This window comes from Ursus americanus, chromosome 2, assembly GCF_024610735.1.
Source record: "Ursus americanus isolate L20-20 chromosome 2, mUrsAme1.1.p, whole genome shotgun sequence".
Classification (NCBI taxonomy): domain Eukaryota; kingdom Metazoa; phylum Chordata; class Mammalia; order Carnivora; family Ursidae; genus Ursus; species Ursus americanus.
Window position 1 is genome coordinate 164,921 of NC_142128.1, and position 23,691 is coordinate 188,611.

The 23,691-nt window shown below is 50.5% G+C and overlaps 1 long non-coding RNA gene across 10 annotated transcripts in view; it reads right to left on the bottom strand.

Annotated features, from left to right (window-relative positions):
- LOC148110449 (uncharacterized) overlaps positions 1-23,691 on the bottom strand; it is a 74,133-nt gene that overhangs the window by 44,067 nt on the left and 6,375 nt on the right. For 8 of the 10 annotated variants that reach the window (XR_015726551.1, XR_015726560.1, XR_015726552.1 and 5 more), the window contains exons 2-3: positions 14,006-14,133; positions 12,340-12,546 (exon numbers count right to left, since the gene is read on the bottom strand). This is a non-coding gene — a long non-coding RNA (uncharacterized LOC148110449). The remainder of the gene's footprint in view (positions 1-12,339; positions 12,547-14,005; positions 14,134-23,691) is intronic. The other 2 variants (XR_015726555.1, XR_015726557.1) reach the window with 1 other exon arrangement.

Here is a 23,691-nt window from a genome sequence, read left to right on the forward strand (position 1 = left end):
AACGCAGAGGTGTGAGCAGAGCCATCTGTCATTCATAAAGTGCGACGTCACCGTTTTGCAAAGCCATAAGCCGTCCTGGGGCTCAGCCAAGAAACGGCCTATAAAATCCTGAGTAATGACCTCAAAGCATACTTTCCAATATAAAGAATATTCCAGGCAGCTGTTCCCAGGATTTATCTGTGTGCAGTAATTCTACCCCAGAACGATGACCGGGCTCCGCATCTGGTGCCCGTCTTCGGCACCCCCCACCCCCGCCCAACAGCAGCAGGAAGGCGTCTGGAACGTGTGCCCCAGTCCTGGGAGCACGGGACCCTCTCCCCTGCGTGACACGTGGCTGTGCACTCATGTGCCGGGCCCTTCGCCGCCGGATGCATCGGCACGCAGGGGCCTGGGGGAACGCCCGCTGTCTGTGCGATCTCCAAGTTACCAGCGAGGAGGAGCTCAGCCCTGTCCTGAATCTGTTTCTACGGTAACGCTGGACCAGCAGCTGTCGTCTGGGTTGGACGAGGGCATGCATCCTCCCTTGCGAGGGCTGTAGGAGACCCCCCTGAACACACGCCCCGGGGCAGAGCCTGCGGTGTGCAGAGGACAGGGAGCCTCAGGAGAGGGGCCCGCGGGAACCTGCTCAGGCCCCACCGGGGGCTTGCACCTGAAGGTCAATGGACATTGAAGCCCACAAGGCTGGTGAGTGATAGAGCTTGAACTCCACCCCAGATGGACTCCTTCCCCGAGCCGCTGTCTGTCCAGAGAAGCCAAGGTTTGCCTGAGTACATTGGGGGGCCAGGGAGGGTGGGCTGTGCCTGGTTGGGCACCGCTCTGTAGCCTCAGAATGACCCAAGAAGTGCTTTCTCTGCCCAGCCCACATGAGGGTCCCTTCTGTTTGAGGGCAAAGGGCTGCCACCAGGCCAGCAGAAATCTCCGCATGCTTCAGTCTCTTGAGCCACGGCTAGCTCCTGCGGCCCTGAGTCCTGCAAGCCCAGACCCCACCGTCTGTTCAGGGCATGTCTCTGGGAAGGAGACAGCAGCATGCACAGGGCTCTGCAGCCTCGGCTCCCAGGGACAGAGAAGCAGCCGGCGGCGAGCAGAGGCCGAGACGTCAGCCACGGTGAAGACACACACGCTGCACAGAACCGATCAGACAAATCTGCAACAGCAACATCCGTATGGGCTCCTGTCAGACGGAGTCAGTGATGTTAACCATACTGGTGTGGGCTTTACTGTGGGAACACAGCGCTGGGGTCGTAACAAGCCACCGCCGGGCGCTGACGCTCGTCCAGCTGATGAATAAGCCACAGCGGCTCCTGAGTGGAATAACTGTGCCTCCACGTGCCTCAAGTCTCTATCCTTGGGGGCCTGTTTTGATTCACATTGGGCCATATTAACTACTCTAACTGGGCGTCAGGTCCGGGGTCCCATGCTAGCCTGTACCCACCATGGGAGGTTCTGAGGCAAAGTGCACTATGACCTGGGGGCTGTAGGGCAGGCAGCGCTGCAGCGGTTAAGATGAGGCCTGATTTGTGTTTTACATTCATGTGGCCCCAGTCCCACACTCCGGCCCCTAAGGGCACCCTGTGTCAGGACATGGACAGGCCTGGACGGCACAGCAGAGCTGCCGCTGAGCTGGGTTCCAGCAAGGGCGGGCGGGCCTGCAGCACCAGGAGCCAAGCTGGGGGCGGCTCCCCCAGCCCCAGCCAGCGCCGTGGTCAGTATGGGGGCTAGCTAAAGCACACCGGGGTGACAATGTTCCCAGGTGAACCGTGGGGAAGGCTGCACACATCTATGAACACACTAAAAGCACGGAATCAGTGACCTGTGTGTTAGTGAATCACAACTCCAGCAGCTGTTTGAGTGGACCACTGACTGGGAAAGGGAATGAGTCAGGGGTCGGTGTCGGGTGCTGGGAACGGCGGCCAGCACCAGGGCCACCTCTGTGGGGCTGAGCAGCTCGCCTCAGCCGGGGACCGCGTCTGCTCTCTTGTTATCAGCGGCAGGCCTGGCCGCGCCGGCATGGGGATGTTCGGAAGGGAAGCCAGATGACAGCTCGCTGATGGTTTCCTGAACTAATGGGGCTTTCGGCCAAGGTCAGAGGCTCCTCAGCTACACGGAAGGGTCTGACTGGAAACGGGACCACAGGCACAGATGTCCCTAGTACTCCTGGGGGAGGGTTATGGCCTCGCCCCGGACTGCCCCCCCCCCAGTGGAGGGCTCACTTGGGGCCCCTCTCCCCTACTGCTCCAAGTGGAACATGAGATCAGCCTGACAGATGGGCTGACTCTAGACAAGCCAGAGGAAGTGGAAGTGTGTGTGCTCTGTGAGTCATGGGCGACCACGCCAGGCAGCTGAGGGCCATGCGGCTCTGCGGTCAGGGTCATGGTGAAGATGCCTGTGGACAGGGACTCGGGCCTCGATGCTGCCTGCTGGCCAGATGCAAATGGACACAGGCTGGAAATGCTGCTGTGTCCATGCATGCAAGCCTGAGATGGTCCAGACCCTCTGACGGAGCCATGGCAAGAGCTCTCGTTCTCAGAGGCACCCTCCTGTCCTGCACAAAATGAGAAAAACCAAAGGAATAGACAGTACTGAGAAGAGACTTCTGCAGGGCCAGTGGAGAAGGGCACACTCCTGTGTAATCAGGGTGCGGGGGGGAAACCAGTCCTCTCTGTTCTCCAGGCCTGAGGCTTGGCATTTGTGCAGAACTGGCTTTGTATTAACACCTGCAGGCCAGGGCCTAGAGGCTCCTTGACACCTGCCACCCCACCCTTCCACCACGTGGGGCATCCCTCTACCCAGGTGGGGTGCTGTCCGGGGTGGCCCTGCTCCCCCCAGGTTCCTGGGACCGCAGGTACTGGTAGGTCCCACTTCAGAGGCACTGTGGTAAATGGGGTGTCCTCACGGGCTCAGAGTAACAGCAGGATCTACGTGGCCTTCTCCACTTTGCAGCTCTGAAAACAGAAGCCCAGAGCAAGAAAGGGGCTGTCCAGAGTCACACAGGGGCCTCAAACAGGCAGGGACTTAAGCTCCCACTGTCAATGTGTTTTCATTTTTCTCTTCTCTAAATACACATTTTTATCGAAGTATAGCTTACATGGATAAAAGCCTCATAAACTGAAAACGCTTGTGTTCTTCACACTCAGATCAAGAAATAAAAAGACCCCACAAACTTACAAACACCCACTCTCCCTGACAGGTGCCCCATTGCTGACACTTGGTATTGGCAATCTCTTAATTTTAGGCATTCGATTCATTGCGTGTCAGAATTACATTAGACGGCTGACCTTGAACGACACAGGGGTTAGGGCACAAACCCCCTCCCCACCGCGCAATCGGAAATCCATGTGTAACTTCTGACTCCCCGAAAACTTCACTAACAGCTTACAACTGACCAGAAGCCTTACTGACAACACAGTTGATAACACATACCCTGTACGTTATATGTATTAGACATTGTTCTCTTACAGTAAAGTAAGCTACAGAAAAAATGTTACTAAGAAATCATAAGGAAGAGGAAATACACTTAAAGAACTGTACTGTATTTATTTTTAAAAAACCCTTCTGTAAGTGGACCCGTGCAGTTCGAACCCGTGCTGTTCAAGGGTCAACTAGTTTTAATTTTCCTTGTTCTGATGCACAACAAATGCTGAGCTTACCAGAGATTAGGTGTCCCTATATTCTCACATACGCATTAGGCTACAACTTTCCCTCTAGTTCCAGCCTTACCTGCACCTCGGCATGCTGAGCTCTGCCTGGGACAGCTGCAGGGCGTAGGCAGAAGACCCCAGCTGGAAAGCCTGGGCCTTGCATCTGACAAGGAAGTGCACATCCCTAGGCCCCCATTCCACTGCTGGAGATGCGGGTGTCCACTCAGTGAGACCCCTGTCAGGAGGAGACTCTCCTGGCCTGGCTCTGTCCTGGGAGCCCAGAGACATCACCCCAACTCCACTCAAGCTTGCCATCACCCCAACTCCACTGCTTGCCCCATGAGTCCAAGGAAGGGGAAACAATCTTGTCGTGAGGACTAGGGGTCCAGCTCGTCCTTGCTCCCAGACGGGTCAGAAAACACCACTGAGGGGAGCTGCCGAGGGGCTGGGCCTGCTGGCTGCGTCCGTCAGTCCATCCTTGGCTGTGAAACTCAGGTGACAGCCCAGTGCCCTTGTCTCTCAGGGTCCAGGCTGGTTAGATCTAATTCCAGGGGCACCCAGTGTACCAGAGGAGGTCATGCCAACTGGTCAGGGGGGCTGAGCCTGGACCCCACTCACTGTCTGTCCTTTACGAAGTAACCAAAGGGTGCCCGTGTCATTCACGGGCAGTGACATACGTCCGGCCCCGAGCCCTTCACCTGCTCTGCACTGAGCAGCCTGAGGCCAACTAGAGGCCCTGCACACATCGGGTGCCTGCTCTGTCGCTAGAACAAAAGGCTGGTCTCACAGTCTGCTGGCACTTTGGACTGAGTTCCCTCCACACCAGCCTCTGCCCTGGGAGTTTCTACGTGTTGTAGTCATTATGAAGTAGTAGGTGCTGTCATTACACCCACTGCAGAGATGGGGAAACTGAGGCACAGAGAGGGTGATGACTGCTGGGTTCTGAACTCCTGCAGCCTGACCCCAGGCCCGCAGGTGCTGCAGGGCTGACACTTAAGGCTGTGGAAGCCCAGACGCTGGTGCGGCTGCTTCTCTTGCATCTGAATCCTCCCTCCAGTACCCCGCCCACTGAACCCAGAGACCCCAAGAAGCAGCACAGCCGCCAGAGAACAGGGTTGGTATCCTTGCAAATCAGGGTTCGATTACAATCCTTGTCAGGAGATCCGGGCGTTGGAATGTAACAGACCTGATGACCACCTTCCCATCACAGAAGCTCCATGTGCCCAATTCCTGGCAAATGACAGGCTGGCGCAGGCAGCGCCCAAGACGGGCCGGGCTGGTGACACAGACACTGATCAGGGTGGGCACGCCTGTCCACGGCAGGGACCTGTCCACAGCACCTGTCAGCGTGGCCTCGCATGGGCCGCTGGCTGGGCCTGGAACTTCCTCCCAGAGCCGGAGCCTGCACAGAGGCTGCTCCCTTCCACAGAGGGACGGGGTCCTCTCTGAAGACAGGAGAGCAACGGAGGGAGTCTGGGGAAGAGTGCCGTCCTTCCAGAGGGTGGCTGCATGGGAAGGAGCAGCATGGAGGGTGGGGAACACTCCCTGAGAGCCCCGGCTGCAGCCCAGAGGCCACAGGGCCACACGGGAGCTACGCCCTTGGAAGGCTCACTTCCCTTTGCGCTCGGCCCAGGGCGTCTGCCCAGCTTGGGCTGGCTTACCAGGGTCCAAAGCTCACCAGGCTCTGCGTTTGCACTCATCCTGGGGCTGGTCTCCTAAGGGAAGACCCGGCCACGAGGCAGCAAGGTCCGCTTCCTAGATGTGCCATAACCTCCTCCCCTCCCCATCCTCCTCCCTGTGCGCGCCTTACATCATCCAAAGTCCACCTGCTTTCCTGAACCGCCCTGACTCCGTTCCTCTGCATGTTTGTTTGAACTGGACTATTTTTGCTGTACCCGTCTGCAAACTCGCCTCTGTGAACATCACACCATGGACACATTCCGCTGTCATCAAATATTCTTCACAAACATGAGTCTCAGTGACGAAATGACATTCGCCAGACTGTGTCAGGGCGCACCTCCTTGCAGACACCTGGTTTCCAAAGTTTCACTAAAATGAACTAAACCTCTCAGGGCACGGCCTCGGCGGGGACTCTAGTCATCGTTCGAGGACAGATCCTGAGGCAGAACTGCTGGGCACAGAGCACGTCTGCTCACTTCAACGCAGCATGCGTGTGCGTGCGTGTGACAATCTCAATCGTGCAGAAGTTGCGAGTGCAGTGCAAGGATTTTTTCTGACTGCTCTAAAAATAAACTGCTGACTCCCAAATTCTCCCACAAACCAGGCCACCGTGCTGCATGAGGACAGCACAGCCGTCCAAACCAAAGCCGGAAACGGGCACGGATGCTTCGCTAGCCCTGTTACTCTGCTCTGACCGAGCACTCGGCTCCCCCCGAGTCTGGCCGCTGGTCCAATGCCGCCGTCAGAGCAAAAGGGTCCAGTCTGGACGGCGTGCCAGCTTCTCCACCCTCTTCCTCCTACGTCGGGAGGAGCTCTTCGTCTTGTCTCGACTCTCGAGACCTCGGTGCACTTGAAGACTACAGGTCAGCTGTTTTGGGGAGCATCTGTCCACCTGGGTTTGTCTGACGTCTCTTCAGGACTGGCTGCATCTCTGACAGGAAGGCTGCACGAGGCACCGTCCACACCACCATCAGGTGGCAATCTGCCCCTTACCGACAATGCTCCTGTTCATCACTGACGACACCAGTGTGCACCCGGCTTCTCCACTCATTTCCTACTGACATGTTCCATTTCTCGGGGAACTTTGAACTTATTTGTGTATTTCTTTACATCAGTTTAAGGTGTGGTTTCCATTACATTCAATCTGTCCCTAACTTTACTGATTTTGATGCTGCAATTGTCCTGGAATTGGCAGAGGGGACCCTTCACACGGGCTCCTGTGGCATCTGACGTGTTCCCATCACTCTGACAGCAATCCTCGCTGACTTGCACGGTCTCATAGTCCCTGCTCTTCTTTCTCTGATCCAGCAGCAAAATAAGCCGTCAGTCCAAAAAGTCCTCGTTTCTTTCAGTGAAAATGGTGTTCAGGCCAATCCCTCGGGGCGCCCCCACTTGCGGGCCCCCCCACTTGCGGGCCCCCCAGGGGACACTGCCTCGAGCACTGCAGCTGTCAGCGATGACCCACCATGCTGGCTACACTCCCACTGGACGCCCCCTTGTCCTGCCCCGGCCCCTGAGCTCAGCCCCCAAAGAGAGTGGCCCTGAATTCTGTTGGAAGGGACCGAACGAGAAAGGGAAGAGGAATAGAGGGGCCAACTCAACGTCTTTCATTAACTAAGGATGAAGACAATTTGCATCCTTCCACCGCCAGAACTTGGAAATGCCTCACTTACCAACACTGCATATAATCCTCTTAAAATCAGTCACAATTTCTGATCTATGCCTGCTTTATTTGATCAATAACGACGCTAAGCATTTTTCCATGTTTACTATTAACATTTTTGTGTGTCTTTCGTGTCTTTCGCCCATTTCTCAGTTGACATGGTAATCGTTTCTAAGAAATTCTTATACGTGAGGGGAGTAAGTCCATAAGTTTTTATAACTACTGCCCACACTCTCGGTTGTTGTCTTAAATTATAATTTCAATGCCAACTCTATTTTTGTGTGCTCTCTTACATATTTTTCTAAAAAATGTAATTTTTACCTTAGAGGTGATAAACATTCTTCTGTTTAGTCTTCTTGCTCTTTTGTGGTTTTATTTTGAAGTCTAATGTGTCTAGAACGTATTATACTCTAAGGGAAGGTGAGAAGATCTAACTCTAACATATGTGGTCTATTTCTCGGCCCCATACCGCGGACTGAATAACCTTTGTGGACCACTGCTGGTACTACGAGCATTCAGTAGAGTATGACGGGAATTCGGATTTTTCCGGAGTGACCTGTGCTTTCCCACTGGCAGACATGGTGGCTCTCGTGCGACACTGAGTGCCTGGAGCTTGTATGACGGTTGAAGACTGAGAAAGAATCGGTCCTAGATACTCTCCTCCTCGGACGCTGTGCTCTCACGTTCACTCAGTCTTCCAGATAAGCTCTGAATCACATGAGCAGGGTGGAAGATCCAGGTGGAAGTTTGTCCCGACTTACATGAAATCTCGAAAACCCAGAAGAATGAGTCCGTCTGCCAGTCAGTCTTTGCCTTCAGGTGATGTGAGCCTCCTTCACTCAGACTATGTTAATGACCTCAGTGAGATGGTGAGCATTTTCCACAGTAAGCCTCTGCCTTTCCAAGCAATTCCGGAGTTGTTACTACGGAGGTCGTGTCTCAGTTCGTCCCTATCACATTTTCTAAATTACTACTGACTTTCCGTAGGACACATGTTCGTTTTACACATTTTGTTGCCATTGTTCTTACCACGTATTTCCCCCGCCTCCTGCCCACCCCTGGCTCTATGCCCCACGCACCTCTGCTCAGGTCTGCTGGTGCCGGCCACGTGGCAGGAGCGGTCCTGCCGGGAAAGGCCCACCACGGTGACTGCAGGGGAGCACTCCCCAGAAGACGTCCAGCCACCCTGCCCTCTGAGGTCCCCGCAGCGGGCAGGACTCCTCTACCGCCATCCCCACACCCATCACAGTCCCTCTGCTCTTTGCTCACTGGACATACCCCTGTGGTCTGTGACCACTCACCCACGTCCCAGCTTCCTGTACTATGGGCAATTTGTGTCTCTTTCTTTCTACTTCCTTTTTTCTTTATTTCTTAACCTGGTGTCCTGGTGAGAAGGCAAGGCAGGGAACGGCACTGAACACCACCAGCCCATGACCATCCTAGCCTGCCATCTCTGAGGGGTAAGCCCTAGAAACAACTGAGGTCCTCTCCACAGTCACTAATGCAGCAAAAAGCATAAATGTTTCCCCTCCTTCCATGAAGATCGCGCTCAGCGGCAGTCGGAGTGATGCTGAATGACACCATCTCTCGCCTGTCTCGGGACCACCGAGGCCCAGGCTCCCACAGTCGACCTGTGACACCATCTCTCGCCCGTCTCGGGACCACCGAGGCCCGGGCTCCCACGGTCGACCTGTGACACCATCTCTCGCCTGTCTCAGGACCACTGAGGCCTGGGCTCCCACGGTCGACCTGTGACACCATCTCTCGCCCATCTCGGGACCACCGAGGCCCGGGCTTCCACGGTCGACCTGTGACACCATCTCTCGCCTGTCTCGGGATCACCGAGGCCCGGGCTCCACGGTCGACCTGTGACACCATCTCTCGCCTGTCTCGGGATCACCGAGGCCCGGGCTCCACGGTCGACCTGTGACACCATCTCTCGCCCGTCTCAGGACCACCGAGGCCCAGGCTCCCACAGTCGACCTGTGACACCATCTCTCGCCTGTCTCAGGACCACCGAGGCCCGGGCTCCACGGTCAACCTGTGACACCATCTCTCGCCAGTCTCGGGACCACCGAGGCCCGGGCTCCACGGTCAACCTGTGACACCATCTCTCGCCTGTCTCGGGACCACCGAGGCCCGGGCTCCACGGTCGACCTGTGACACCATCTCTCACCTGTCTCGGGACCACCGAGGCCCAGGCTCCCACAGTCGACCTGTGACACCATCTCTCGCCTGTCTCGGGAACACCGAGGCCCGGGCTCCCACAGTCGACCTCTGACACCATCTCTCGCCTGTCTCAGGACCACCGAGGCCCGGGCTCCACGGTCAACCTGTGACACCATCTCTCGCCAGTCTCGGGACCACCGAGGCCCGGGCTCCACGGTCAACCTGTGACACCATCTCTCGCCTGTCTCGGGACCACCGAGGCCCGGGCTCCACGGTCGACCTGTGACACCATCTCTCACCTGTCTCGGGACCACCGAGGCCCAGGCTCCCACAGTCGACCTGTGACACCATCTCTCGCCTGTCTCGGGAACACCGAGGCCCGGGCTCCCACAGTCGACCTCTGACACCATCTCTCGCCTGTCTCGGGACTACCGAGGCCCAGGCTCCCACAGTCGACCTGTGACACCATCTCTCGCCTGTCTCGGGACCACCGAGGCCCGGGCTCCACGGTCGACCTGTGACACCATCTCTCGCCCGTCTCAGGACCACCGAGGCCCGGGCTCCACGGTCAACCTGTGACACCATCTCTCGCCTGTCTCGGGACCACTGAGGCCTGGGCTCCCACGGTCGGCTGGTGACCGTGGAATCATGCGCCCCTCCCTGCAGAGGCCTGGGCACCAAGGTCCTAGGGCCCTTTGGGAGCTGTCTTTCCTCTGATGACCCCCAGTGATCTGCAACTGGGAGGCTTCCCGAGAATCCGTCTCTTGGTCAAGTGGATCTGGTCTCCAGCAGTTGTTTCTTAAAGATCTGGATTAGAGAATGGAGGAACCCTTGGTGAAATTGGCATTGTCTCTTTTTCTCCAAGGACACCTCCAAAGACATTTTAAAAATACACGTGGAAAAAAATTCAGGTTTTCAGAAATAGTAAACATTACAAAATAAACTGCACATTTCCTCTTTTCTGTATAAAACAGAAAACGTGGTTATTTTTAGCTCCCGGAGCTCCACTGGGAACGGGGTGCCAGTACACACACACAGAGGTCCTTTTTTATCAGCAGCTCCAGCCCTGCAAAGACAAGAGCCTTCGGAAAGGACGCATGTAAGCAAAGCATCGTTCTCACGGATGTCAATGCCGGGCCGGCCAAGTGAACGCACACGTGCTCCGGGACCCCCTCTTCTTCTTAAGGTCTTGTAGATCCTAGACTCAGTTTCCTCATGTGTAAAGTCAGGATAGTGAAACTAAGACCTTAGATTTATAACGAGGATTTAATAAGAAAATGTGCCCAAAGTGCTTTCCACCTGATACACTCAATACGTGGTCATTTTTACTGTGATTGTTACCATCAGTGTTTATCTTTAGATTTTGGTGTCTGTGAAATAAATCACCTCTGCAGGACCAGAGGTCTAGAGACGCACTCTTCCTTGGGGGAACCGACCCCACATCTCCTTCCCCTTGCACACAGGAGGTCCGGGAAGAAGGGCGGCTTTGAGGATTTCACAAAGTAAATACCAAGGCGTTTGAAAGAGCTCCCGATGACCAAAGCTGGAATGATTTGAGGAAAAACTAATGGTTTTGAGTATGTCCTGAATTAATTAATAATGACAGTGTTAGATAGTCACCCATAGACCAAAACCTCTAGGAGTCCATACTGACATAAATAAATATCCAAATAAATACATAAATGTGGAAGGAACAGTGTTTTCCTACAGAAAAGCCCTTATTAATAAATGTAGAACGGATGAAGGAAGTAAGATGTCACCACTAGGCAAACAACACCGTAATAATTGTTTCTGGCCACTAGGCAAAAATCTGAGGAGAAATGGGGCACTGGCAGAGCCTGGCAGCATCCCCCCAAGATATGGACCAATGCCCTGGGTCGGGATGTTAAGAAGCGGTTGCTCTGCACATATCAGAACTTCTCAAAAGCACTCTCCCTGCACCCCCTTCCTCCACCTAGATTTTTCTTCCTAAGAGTCTGGTTTACTGCTAACTTCAGGACGATTCTGACGTACAACACACCAAACCCTTGAAACAAAGGATTTCAAGAACCAAAACCTTGCAATTAGGCTGAATGGAAACATGTAAAGGGCAGCATCCACAACCTGACGTTTCAGGATCTTACCCACCGCTGACCCCGGGCCCCCAGGAAGGGCTCAGGACGATGGCCCCTTTCTCATGATGAGTGAGGTCACGGTGGACTGGAGAACAAACAGCTAACTCTGCACAGTGAAGACTGAGCCCAGTGCCCACACCCACCCAGTTTCCCCAGAGGAGCTGGGAGAAGAGGGACACGACAGACGGCCTCCACGGGACCCACACATGCAGAGAGGGGGACAAAGGAGAGAAGAAATTGAAGAAGTTCCATGAATATAAACCCCCTTTGGCATTTTCTGGAAAGGCCGTAACAAGGACTTATTTCTGGATGAGGGTTGATGTTTCCCTGCAAGACCAGGGGTCCCAGAGCCACGCAGGTGAGAGCCTTGTGAGGTCCTCGGTGCAGACAGGATGCCCATTTACACCCCTGACAGTGTCCCCTGTCCACAGGGGATATTATGTTATAATCTCTACCTCTCTGATAAGAGAAAAGGAATCGCGTTCCAATCTGCATTTATTTGATGGCTTGTGCAGGGGAACCTTCTCTCTCAGGCCAAATGGTCATTTATGTTCCCTCATGTGAGAGGCACCGTCCAAGTCTTTCTATGTCATTGTCTGTTGAAGTTTTCTCTTTCAAAGCTCTTTACTCATTATGGGTCCTAAATTTTTTTTTAAGATTTTATTTATTTGAGAGAGAAAGCAAGAGAGAGAGCACGAGTGGGGAGAAGCAGGCTCCCCACTGAGCAGGGAGCCCGACACGGGGCTCGATCCCAAGACCCTGACATCAAGACCTGGGCCAAAGGCAGATGCCTAACCGACTGAGCCACCCAGGCGCCCCAAGGGTCCTAAATTTTTAATGTAAATATTGAATACATGGTGCCATCATGCCATTGCTCTGTTCTTTGCCTATTGCTTGTGCAGTATTCTAACTAGATAAATGAATCCTTCCTGTTCTCTCCTTGGGGTCCTGCTCTGAGGTAGAAGGCCACATTCATGGACACATGAACACAGGTGTATTGAGAACCCGGCCTACAGACTGAAGGACACAAACGAGCAAACGCAGACATGGCAGAAGGGAAGACTCGCAGACTCACCGGGGCAGGGCTGAGGCAGGAATGAGAAAGCTGTGGGCACTGGTCACTCACTTGCAGACAGTCTTCCAGTCCCCACGTCCTGCCGAAGCTGTTCTGGGGCTGAGGATTCAGCGGGAGGGAAGCAAGGCAGACAGGACTTGCTCTGGCGGGATTCAGTCTGGTGTAGGGAGGAAAAGCATTCAACCCTCTTGAGGTCTCTGGCTTGGCCTGAGAATTAGCAGGAGGAAAACGCGCAAGTTCATTTAATGCAAGTTTTCCATATCATGGGAGCCCTGATAAGGAGAACAAAGACCCAGAGAAATGGCAAAACTGAGATGTTTCACACTAGTGTGAATCAAGAGGAAATGGTGGGGGGCGCCTGGGTGGCACAGCGGTTAAGCGTCTGCCTTCGGCTCAGGGCGTGATCCCGGCGTTACGGGATCGAGCCCCACATCAGGCTCCTCCGCTATGAGCCTGCTTCTTTCTCTCCCACTCCCCCTGCTTGTGTTCCCTCTCTCACTGGCTGTCTCTATCTCTGTCAAATAAATAAATAAAATCTTTAAAAAAAAAAAAAAAAGAGGAAACGGTGGGAAAGTACCCAAAATACCTGGGTGGGAGTTACTGTAACAAGATCTCACAACTCTCTTGGCCTGGACTCCCATCCCCTTGGCAAGGCCACTTCCTTTCTCTTGGGGCAGGGATGGTACCTTTCCCCAGGTCTGTCTCTTGTTCTCAGGAAGAAAAAGGGAGATAAGGATGTTCTTCTTGTACCTGCTGATTTCCAAGTGTCTTTCAAATAACCCTATGCCAAAGTGGGCAAGTGGGGCAGATGGGGTGGATGGGGTTGATGGAGACCAGGGTGGGTGAGGCAGGTGGGGCAGATGGAGAGAATGGAATGGGGGGGCATTCCTATAGGCAGCAGTCATTTCATCTTTGTCACCATTTCTACCTGTGTATTAACAGCACCTGGGGAAAAGTCTGGGCTTGTGTGGCACCTAGAGGAGAAAAGACGCTCCCCCACCATCCAGGCCCAGAGTGCCGGAGGCCAACGCCAAAGCACACAGGGCCCAGGGGGCAGTGGGGGGAGGGTGCTTGCTGAGCTTCTGCTTCCGGTCTTCGAGGTGCTCACCCACTCGGACTTGAGGTCAGGGGTCTACACTAAGAGCCTCCCCTTCCTCCAGGATACAAGCACTTGTACAAGGCCCTCCAAATGCCATGTTCTCTTTGGATCTAACTGCAGTAGATGCTGTCCGTGTGCTAGCAGCATTTCCAGCTGTCCATCTATCGTTTCTATGCACCTGAGCTCCAGGTCTTTCGCTCCCAACATCCAGCTTCTGAATATTTGACAGAGGGCTGCCCTCTGACCACACGAATAGCCTTCCCCTGAGCTCCTGGAGGATGGAATTGTCTGGGGATTACAACCCTTAACGGGTCATTGACAGGAAAGGGTATGAACCCGAACGCCCTTGCCGCTAGATAGGGACACCTGTGAGCCGTGACCTGCAGTCTCCAGAACTCCTCCAGGAGATGGAGCCCAAGTCACTCCCCCTCAGGCCTACCCCCCATCTGCCTCCCCCTCCCATACCAGGTCTCCCAGGGAACATGCCCTTTTTATCCCTTTCAAAAATTCCTCATATCAGAGTCTGCTACTGAAACACAGACTAAGACACCACCCACATTCACTTACCAGTATCCGAATTCTCTTCCCCAAAAGTTGCCAGAGTGAGCAGATAGTGGTGATGGAAATTCCAGACAGCCTAGGCGAACAAAGCTGTGACACCATGAACCCCAAAGAAGACGATGCCCAAAAACGTCCTGTGGACCAAGGAAAGGGATCCAGTTAGAAAAACAGAAAAAGGAGGTCGCAAAACAAAGTGTACGGTGTGACTCCATTTTCCAGGGGGGAGAAAGCATTTGTACAGGACTGTGTGGTAAAGAACTTAACCTTGCCCAAAGAGAGGCCTGGCCTTGCCCTCAGCTCCTGAGGGGGGACGGCTAAGCCCGACGATGCCTTTGTTTGCCTGGGGCAAAGTCTGCAACTCGGGGTGGGGGATTCGAGGCACCCTCCAGAGGGGCTGGAGACAGATCAGGCCAAGAGCAGCAAATGATGGAGCCCCAGGAAAGACTTTGGACGCTGAGCTCCAGTGAGGACACGTGGATGCCAGGAAGGAGTGCTGTCCGCAGACAGCCGGGAGCGAGTCTGGACTCTGCCCTGCGTGGCTTCTTGGGTTATGTTGACTTGTATCCCTTTGCTGGAATAAACAAAGCCGTGAGTACGCCAGCTCTCAGTGAGCTCTGAGCAGCCCACAGGGGACCCTGCACTCGCAGGTGTGCACACGGGCTGTTCCCTCCAACCCTGTGATAATGTTAACTCCACAGACATAGCTGCTGTTTGTGAGACAGGAAAACCATCCGGCAACATGCTGACACAAGGCACCTCTGGGGTGCAACACACCATACACGTGTGTCTCCTCTGCTTGCATGCGTTTGTACGTAACACCTGCAACAGTCCTGCTCTGATACTCACCTGGTTGCGAGCTTGGCGAGAAGCAGGAGACCACTTACCATTGTGAGCTCGGCTGGGACACCGTAGTTTCCTCCTAAACCTGTTCCTCCATCTGTTCACACTCTCCTTATTGCATAGCTTGTTGGAGACTATGTAAACCGACTACCTGTTCGTGCGGCTGTTCACACTCTCCCTATTGCACAGCTTGTTAGAGACTATGTAACCAACTACCTGCTTGTGCGGCTGTTCAGATCTCCCCATTGCACCGCCTGTTGGAGACTATGTAAACCAATTACCTGTTCGTGCGGCTGTTCACACTCTCCCTATTGGACAGCTTGTTGGAGACTATGTAACCGACTACCTGTTCGTGCAGCTGCTCACACTCTCCCCAATGCACAGCTTGTTGGAGACTATGTAACCCATACCTGTTCATGTGGCTGTTAACACTCTCCCTATTGCACCGCCTGTTGGAGACTATGTAACCTGACTATCTTTTCGTGCGGCTGTTCACACTCTCCCTAATGCACCACATGTTGGAGACTATGTAAACTGACTACCTGTTCGTGTGGCTGTTCACACTCTCCCGATTGCACCACCTGTTGGAGACTATGTAACCAACTACCTGTTCGTGCGGCTGTTCACACCCTCCCCATTGCGCCGCCTGTTGGAGACTATGTAACCAACTACCTGTTCGTGCGGCCATTCACACTCTCCCTATGGAACAGCTTGTTGGAGACTATGTGACCCGACTACCTGTTCGTGCGGCTGTTCACACTCTCCCCATTGCACAGCTTGCTGGAGACTATGTAACCAGACTACCTGTTCATGCGGCTGTTTACACTCTCCCCATTGCACAGCTTGTTGGAGACTATGTAACCCGACTATCTGTTCGTGCAGCTGTTCACACTCTCCCTAATGCACTGCCTGTTGGAGACTATGTAACCCGACTATCTGTTCGTGCGGCTGTTCACACTCTCCCTATTGCACTGCCTGTTGGAGACTATGTAACCCGACACCCTGTTCCTGCAGCTTGTTCCTACTCTCCTTATTGCATAGCTTGTTTCAGACTATGTAAACCAACTATCTGTTCATGTAAGAGGAAATGACGTTGTTTCTATAACGACCAAGATAAATGAGTTGGAGAGTCAAAATAAAGCCAAGTTGAAGTTGCTTTAACAACAGATTTTGAACTATGTATAGGCAAGATAACTCTTAAATAGAACATAATTTTTGAATATTTGGAAGAATTCTGGTCTTAGATTTCTTTACAAAGTCACTCAATTTCTCAGTCCATTTTAGAAAAATACTGAAACCGCACATCTTAAGAAGATGAATTAAGGATGTGGTTTTTACCAAAAACGGAGACTAAAAACCCAGTTCTCAGACTGGTGCCTACTTGGAGTCTTCGGCCCTGTATAGAAACATCCAGAGTAGGAGAGGAGTTAAGATGGAGGAGTAGTAGGGGACCCCTTTTTCAGCCGGTCCCCTGAGTCAAGTTGGATAGGTACCAGACCAGCCTGAACATCCACGGAATCAGCCTGAGACGCAGGAAGATACATCTGGATCTCTACAAATGAACATCTCCAGTGCTGAGTATTGAGGTATGAAGCGGGGAGCTGTGAAACCACGCACAGATATCGGAAGATAAACGGAAGGGGGAGGGAGCCGCTGCGTTTGGGTGTGGGAAGTGGTAGCCACCTTCATGGGGGAGCGGGCGGACTCGCCTACCGGCACCCACGAGAGAGCATCCGGACTGAGACCGTGAGCCAGGGAACGTGCGCCACCAGACTGAAACGGAGCTCCGGTGCGCTCACTGGAACCAGACTGAGACTGGGAGCTCCGGAGCACGCGGGGGCGGCTGGCGGTGTTAGAAACACAAAGGACAGAGACGCACCGGCCCTGGAAGTGAGGGCTGGGATGCCGGGTGTGGGATGCACATCCTGGGACGCTGCAGGGTTGAGCAGCACCAACAGTAACAGAGTTAAAGTGGCCAGAACATCAGTGGAGAACGGTCCGCGATCCCTCTGTTCTGAGACAGAGGCTGAGATTTGGCTACTGCTGCTCTGACTCTCAGAAGAGGCACAGCAAACCGCCAGGGAAAGCCGCCGGAGAACAAAAGCCTGGAAATACCGGCTCACGGTGTGCCCATCCCCATCCCCCCTCGCATGGGACACGGAGACTCTACCCAAACAGGGTTGCCTGAGTATCGGCGCGGCAGGCCCCTCCCCCAGAAGGTAGGCTGAAAAATCAAGAAGCCCACATCCCTAAGATCCCTATAAAACAAGGGCGCACGGCCTGGGTCCCGGTCAATAATTTGGGCTCTGAACAACCCTGCAACCCCTCCTCATCAGAATGACGAGAAGGAGAAGTCCCCCCCAGCAAAGAGAAGACAATGAGTCTGTGCCCTCTGCCACAGAACTAATGGATATGGATATAACCAAATTCTCAGAAATGGAATTCAGAGTAACAATGGTCAAGATGATGCGTAGACTTGAAAAAAGTATTAACGAAAATGTTAATGAGAATATAGAGTCTCTAAGGGCGGAAATGAGAGCGAATCTGGCAGAAACTAAAAATTCTATGAGCCAGATGCAGTCAAAACTAGAGGCTCTGACAGCCAGGGTGAATGAGGCAGAAGAACGTACCAGCGAATTGGAGGATGGGTTAGTAGAAGAGAAAGCTAAAATAGAATCTGGACTTAAAAAAATCCAATCTCAAGAATGATGGTTACGGGAGATTACTGACTCAATGAAACGTTCCAATGTCAGAATCACTGGCATCCCCAAGGGGGTAGAGAAAAACAGAGGTCTAGAAGAGATATTTGAACAAACTGTAGCTGAAAACTTCCCTAATCTAGCAAAGGAAACAAGAATTCGTGTCCAAGAGGCAGAGAGGACCCCTCCCAAGCTCAACCACGACAAACCTACGCCACGTCACGTCATAGTGCAATTCGCAAATTTTAGATCCAAGGATACAGTATTGAAAGCGGCCAGGGCAAAGAAATTTCTCACGTACCAAGGCAAAGGTATCAGAATTACGTCACACCTGTCTACACAGACCTGGAATGAAAGAAAGGGTTGGGGGGGGGGGTCATTTTTAAAGCTCTTTCAGAGAAAAACATGCAGCCAAGGATCCTTTATCCAGCAAGGCAGTCATTCAGAATTGATGGAGAAATAAACACCTTCAAGAATCACCAGTCATTGACCAATTTCGTAACCACGAAACCAGCCCTACAGGAGATATTAAGGGGGTTCTATAAAAGTAAAAAGGGCCGAAGAGTGATACAGAACAGAAAGTCACAATCTATAGAAACAAAGACTTTACTGGCAACATGGCATCATTAAAACCATATCTCTCAATAATCAGTCTCAATGTAAATGGCCTAAATGCCCCCATAAAACGCCACAGGGTTGCAGATTGGATAAAAAGACATGACCCATCCATTTGCTGTCTACAAGAGACTCTTTTTGAACCTAAAGATACATTCAGACTGAAAGTAAAGGGATGGAATACCATCTTTCATGCCAATGGACCTCAAAAGAAAGCTGGGGTAGCAATTCTTATATCAGACATATTGGATTTTAAACTAAAGAATATAGTTAGAGACACAGAAGGGCACTATATTATTCTTAAAGGATGTATCCAACAAGTGGATATGACAATTATAAATATCTATGCCCCCAACAGGGGAGCAGCAAGATACACAAGCCAACTCTTAACCACAATAAAGAGACATATAGATAAAAATACGTTAATAGTAGGGGACCTCAACACTCCACTATCAGCAATAGACAGAGCACCGGAGCAGAAAACCAACATAGAAATAAGAGCTTTGAATGCCATACTCGGCGAGTTGGACCTCATAGATATATATAGAACACGACACCCCAGAACCAAAGAATACTCATTCTATTCTAATGCCCATGGAACATTCTCAAGAATAGACCATGTTCTGGGTCACAAAACAGGTCTCAACCGATACCAAAAGACTGAAATTATTCCCTGCATATTCTCAGGCCACAATGCTTTGAAATTGGAACTCAACCACAAGGAAAAATTTGGAAGAAACTCAAACACTTGGAGACTAAGAAACATCCTGCTCAAGAATGATTCGATAAACCAGGAAATCAAAAATCAATTTAAACAATTCATGGAGACCAACGAGAATGAAAACACAACGGTCCAAAACCTATGGGATACTGCAAAGGCAGTCCTAAGGGGAAATACATAGCCATCCAAGCCTCACTCAAAAGAATAGAAAAATCTAAAATGTAGTTTTTATATTCTCACCTCAAGAAGCTGGAACAGCAACAGAGGGACAGGCCTAATCCACGCACGAGAAAGCAGCTGACTAAGATTAGAGCAGAAATCAATGAATTAGAAACCAGGAGTACAGTAGAGTGGATCAACAGAACTAGAAGCTGGTTCTTTGAAAGAATAAATAAAACTGACAGACCACTGGCAAGACTTATCCAAAAGAATAGAGAAAGGACCCAAATTAATAAAATTATGAATGAAAAGGGAGAGGTCACAACCAACACCAATGAAATTGGAAGGATTATTAGAAACTTTTATCAACAGCTTTATGCCAATAAAACAACCTGGAAGAAATGGATGCCTTCCTGGAAACCTATAAACTACCAAGACTGAAACAGGAAGAAACTGATTTTTTAAACAGGCCAATTAATTATGAAGAGATTGAAACAGTAATAAAAAACCTTCCAAAACACAAAACTCCAGGACCGGATGGTTTTCCTGGGGAATTCTACCAAACATTCAAAGAAGAAATAATACCTATTCTCCTAAAGCTATTTCAAAAAATACAAACAGAAGGAAAGCTACCAAACTCATTCTATGAGGCCAATATTACCTTGATCCCCAAACCAGGCAAAGACCCCCTCAAAAAGGAGAATTACAGACCGATTTCCCTAATGAATATGGATGCCAAAATTCTCAACAAGATCCTGGCTAAGAGAATCCAACAGTACATTAAAAGGCTTATCCATCATGACCAAGTGGGATTCATCCCTGGGATGCAAGGGTGGTTCAACATTCGCAAATCGATCAGTGTCTTAGATTTTATCCAGAAGGAAAAGCCAAAATCATATGATTCTCTCAATAGATGCAGAAAAAGCATTTGACAAAATACAGCATCCTTTCCTGATTAAAACCCTTCAGAGTGGATAGAGGGTACATTCCTCAATCTCATAAAAACCATCTATGAAAAGCCTACAGCAAATATCATTCTCAATGGGGAAAGCTGGAAGCCTTTCCCTTAAGATCAGAACACAACAAGGATGCCCACTCTTGCCACTATTATTCAACATAGTACTAGAAGTCCTTGCAACAGCAATCAGACGACAAAAAGGGATCAAAGGTATTCAAATCGGCAAAGAAGAAGTCAGACTGTCTCTCTTCGCAGATGACATGCTACTCTATATGGAAAACCCAAAAGAATCCACTCCCAAACTATTAGAAGTTATAGAGCAATTCAGTAATGTGGCGGGATACAAAATCAATGCTCAGAAATCAGCTGCATTTCTGTACACGAATAACGAGAACGAAGAAAGAAATTAGGGAATCCATCCCATTTACAATAGCACCAAAAACCATACATTACCTTGGAATTAACCAGAGACGTAAAGGATCTATATTCTAGAAACTATAAATCACTCTTGAAAGACATTGAAGAAGACACAAAAAGATGGAAAAATATTCCATGCTCATGGATCAGAAGAATTAACATAGTTAAAATGTCTATGCTACCCAGAGCCATCTACACTTTCAATGCTATCCCGATCAAAATACCGATGACATTTTTCGAAGAACTGGAACAAATAGTCCTTAAATTTGTATGGAACCAGAAAAGGCCCCGAATCGCCAAGGAACTGTTGAAAAGGAAAAACAAAGCTGGGGGCATCACAATGCCGGATTTCGAGCTGTACTACAAAGCTGTGACCACAAAGACAGCATGGTACCGGCACAAAAATAGACACATAGACCAACGGAACATAATAGAGAACCCAGAAATGGACCCTCAGCTCTTTGGGCAACTAATCTTTGACAAAGCAGGAAAAAACATCCAGTGGAAAAAAGACAGTCTCTTCAAAAAATGGTGCTGGGAAAATTGGACAGCTACATGCAAAAGAATGAAACTTGACCACTCTCTCACACCATACACAAAGATAAACTCCAAATGGATGAAAGACCTCGATGTGAGACAGGAACCCATCAAAATCATAGAGGAAAACATAGGCAGCAACCTCTCTGACATCAGCCATAGCCACTTTTTTCATGACACATCTCCAAAGGCAAGAGAAACAAAAGATAAAATGAACTTGTGGGACTTCATCAAGATAGAAACCTTCTGCACAGCCAAGGAAACAGTCAAAAAAACTAAGAGGCAGCCCATGGAATGGGAGAATATATTTGCAAATGACACTACAGATAAAAGACTGGTATCCAAGATCTACAAAGAACTTCTCAAACTCAGCATGCAAGAAACAAATAAATCATAAAATGGGCAGAAGATATGAACAGACACTCATCCAATGAGGACATACAAATGGCCAACAGACATATGAAAAAATGTTCAAAATCATTAGCCATCAGGGAAATTCAAATCAAAACCACACTAAGATACCACCTTACGCCAGTTAGGATGGCAAAAATTAACAAGGCAGGAAACAGCAATTGCTGGAGAGGATGTGGAGAAAGGGGATCCCTCCTACATTGTTGGTGGGAATGCAAGTTGGTACAGCCACTCTGGAAAACAGTGTGGAGGTCCCTTAAAAAGTTAAAAATTGAGCTACCCTATGACCCAGCCATTGCACTACTGGGTATTTACTCCAAAGATACAGACGTAGTGAAGAGAAGGGCCATATGCACCCCCAATGTTCTTAGCAGCAATGTCCACAATAGCTAAATCGTGGAAGGAGCCGAGATGCCCTTCAACAGATGACTGGATTAAGAAGATGTGGTCCATATATACAATGGAATATTACTCAGCTATCAGAAAGAACGAGTTCTCAACATTTGCTGCAACATGGACGGCACTGGAGGAGATAATGCTAAGTGAAATAAGTCAAGCAGAGAAAGACAACTATCATATGATTTCTCTCATCTATGGAACATAAGAACTAAGATGATCGGTAGGGGAAGAAAGGGATAAAGAAAGGAGGGTAATCAGAAGGGGGAGTGAAACATGAGAGACTATGGACTCTGAGAAACAAACTGAGGACTTCAGAGGGGAGTGGGGTGGGGGAATGGGATAGATCGGTGATGGGTAGTAAGGAGGGCACGTATTGCATGGTGCACTGGGTGTTGTACACAACTAATGAATCATCGAGCCTTACATCGGAAACCGGGGATGTACTGTATGGTGACTAACATAATATAATAAAAAAACATTTAAAAAAAACCAGGGATGTACTGTATGGTGACTAACATAATATAATAAAAAAACATTAAAGAAAAAGAAACATCGAGTGGCAACTGGAACTAGAACTGGCCACCTGGGGATGGCGGCCAGCGGTGTGGTAGGGTACTGACCAGCAAGGGATGAGGGGACTTTCTGGAGCAAGGAAACTGTTATGCACCCTGACCGATGTTCTACGTTTGTCAAAACTTACCAACATGTGGTGTTAACACCTGAAGTTTTCTCTGTATGAAAAGTATATATATCTCAATAAACTTATTGTTAAAAATTAATGCACAGCTACAAATTTTAAGTTAAAAATGTATGTACAGTATGTTTGCTTCCCTATTTTTTTATTACCTATTTTCACCAGCTTTTAAAATTGACAGATCCTGCTGGCTTCAGAAAAGTGTTCCTTTTGTTACTTTCGCAATGACGAAATCAATGTATTTGAAAATTTATTTATTTTAGAGACACACACACACAGAGACAGAGAAAGCGAGCGTGCACACAAGTGCAGGGGGGAGGGGCAAAGGGAGAAGGAGAGAGAAAATCTCAAGTCGACTCTGTGCTGAGCGTGGAGCCCAACATGGGGCCCAACCCCACGACCCTGAGATCGTGATGTGAACCAAAATCATGAGTTGGACACTGAACCAAATGAGCCATCCAGGAGCCCCAGGAGTAAATGTATTTTAAATAAAATAAAATGAAATTTATTAATTTTCATCAGTATCGGGGTGGGGGGCAGGATGCTATGTGAAAGGAAAATACCAGCTACCTCAGAGTAAGACCTTTTCCAGTTACAAATTTGACTGAGGTTGAGGGCACGTCAATGTCCTCAAGAGCTGCCTAAAATACAGAAAATGTCCCATCTTTTAGAATTCTAACATGGTAGAGAAAACAGAGGGCAGAAACACACCTTCACCTTCCTTTCATGATGGGTGACCAGTGCCCAGGACCCAGGAGGAGAGCCTGCCTGGCCCCAGCTCTCTAACAGGACAGCCAGGGCCATGATGTGACTCCTGGAAGGCCACCCAGGTGGGCCTCCTTGCTGGGCAGGGGGTCACCACTGTTAGTGGTGATGATGTGAAGACAAACACTGTTCATCTGGAGACGTTTCACCCTTGCACCTGCTCCAATCAGACGTGTACAGTGGTGATCACAGAAGCAAATGGGTGCCATGAGCCCCTCCTCCCTCCCCTCTGCATCTGCCTCAGACTTCCTGTCTGCAGAGACCCAATACCAGGCTGACAATGACTGCAGCTTTCTCTTACCGAGGACTGCAGGGAAGGACCCAGGGCAGGCTTAACTCAGCCAGAAGCACTGCTTTGCTTTCATGGGGTTTCCTTGGGATGTTTTCAAGTTCACATGCACTGTACTGACTTCTGGAGGGAGTCCTGTGCACATGAGACAGTCAGTGCCTTCTCTGAAAGCCCGCGTGTGACACACG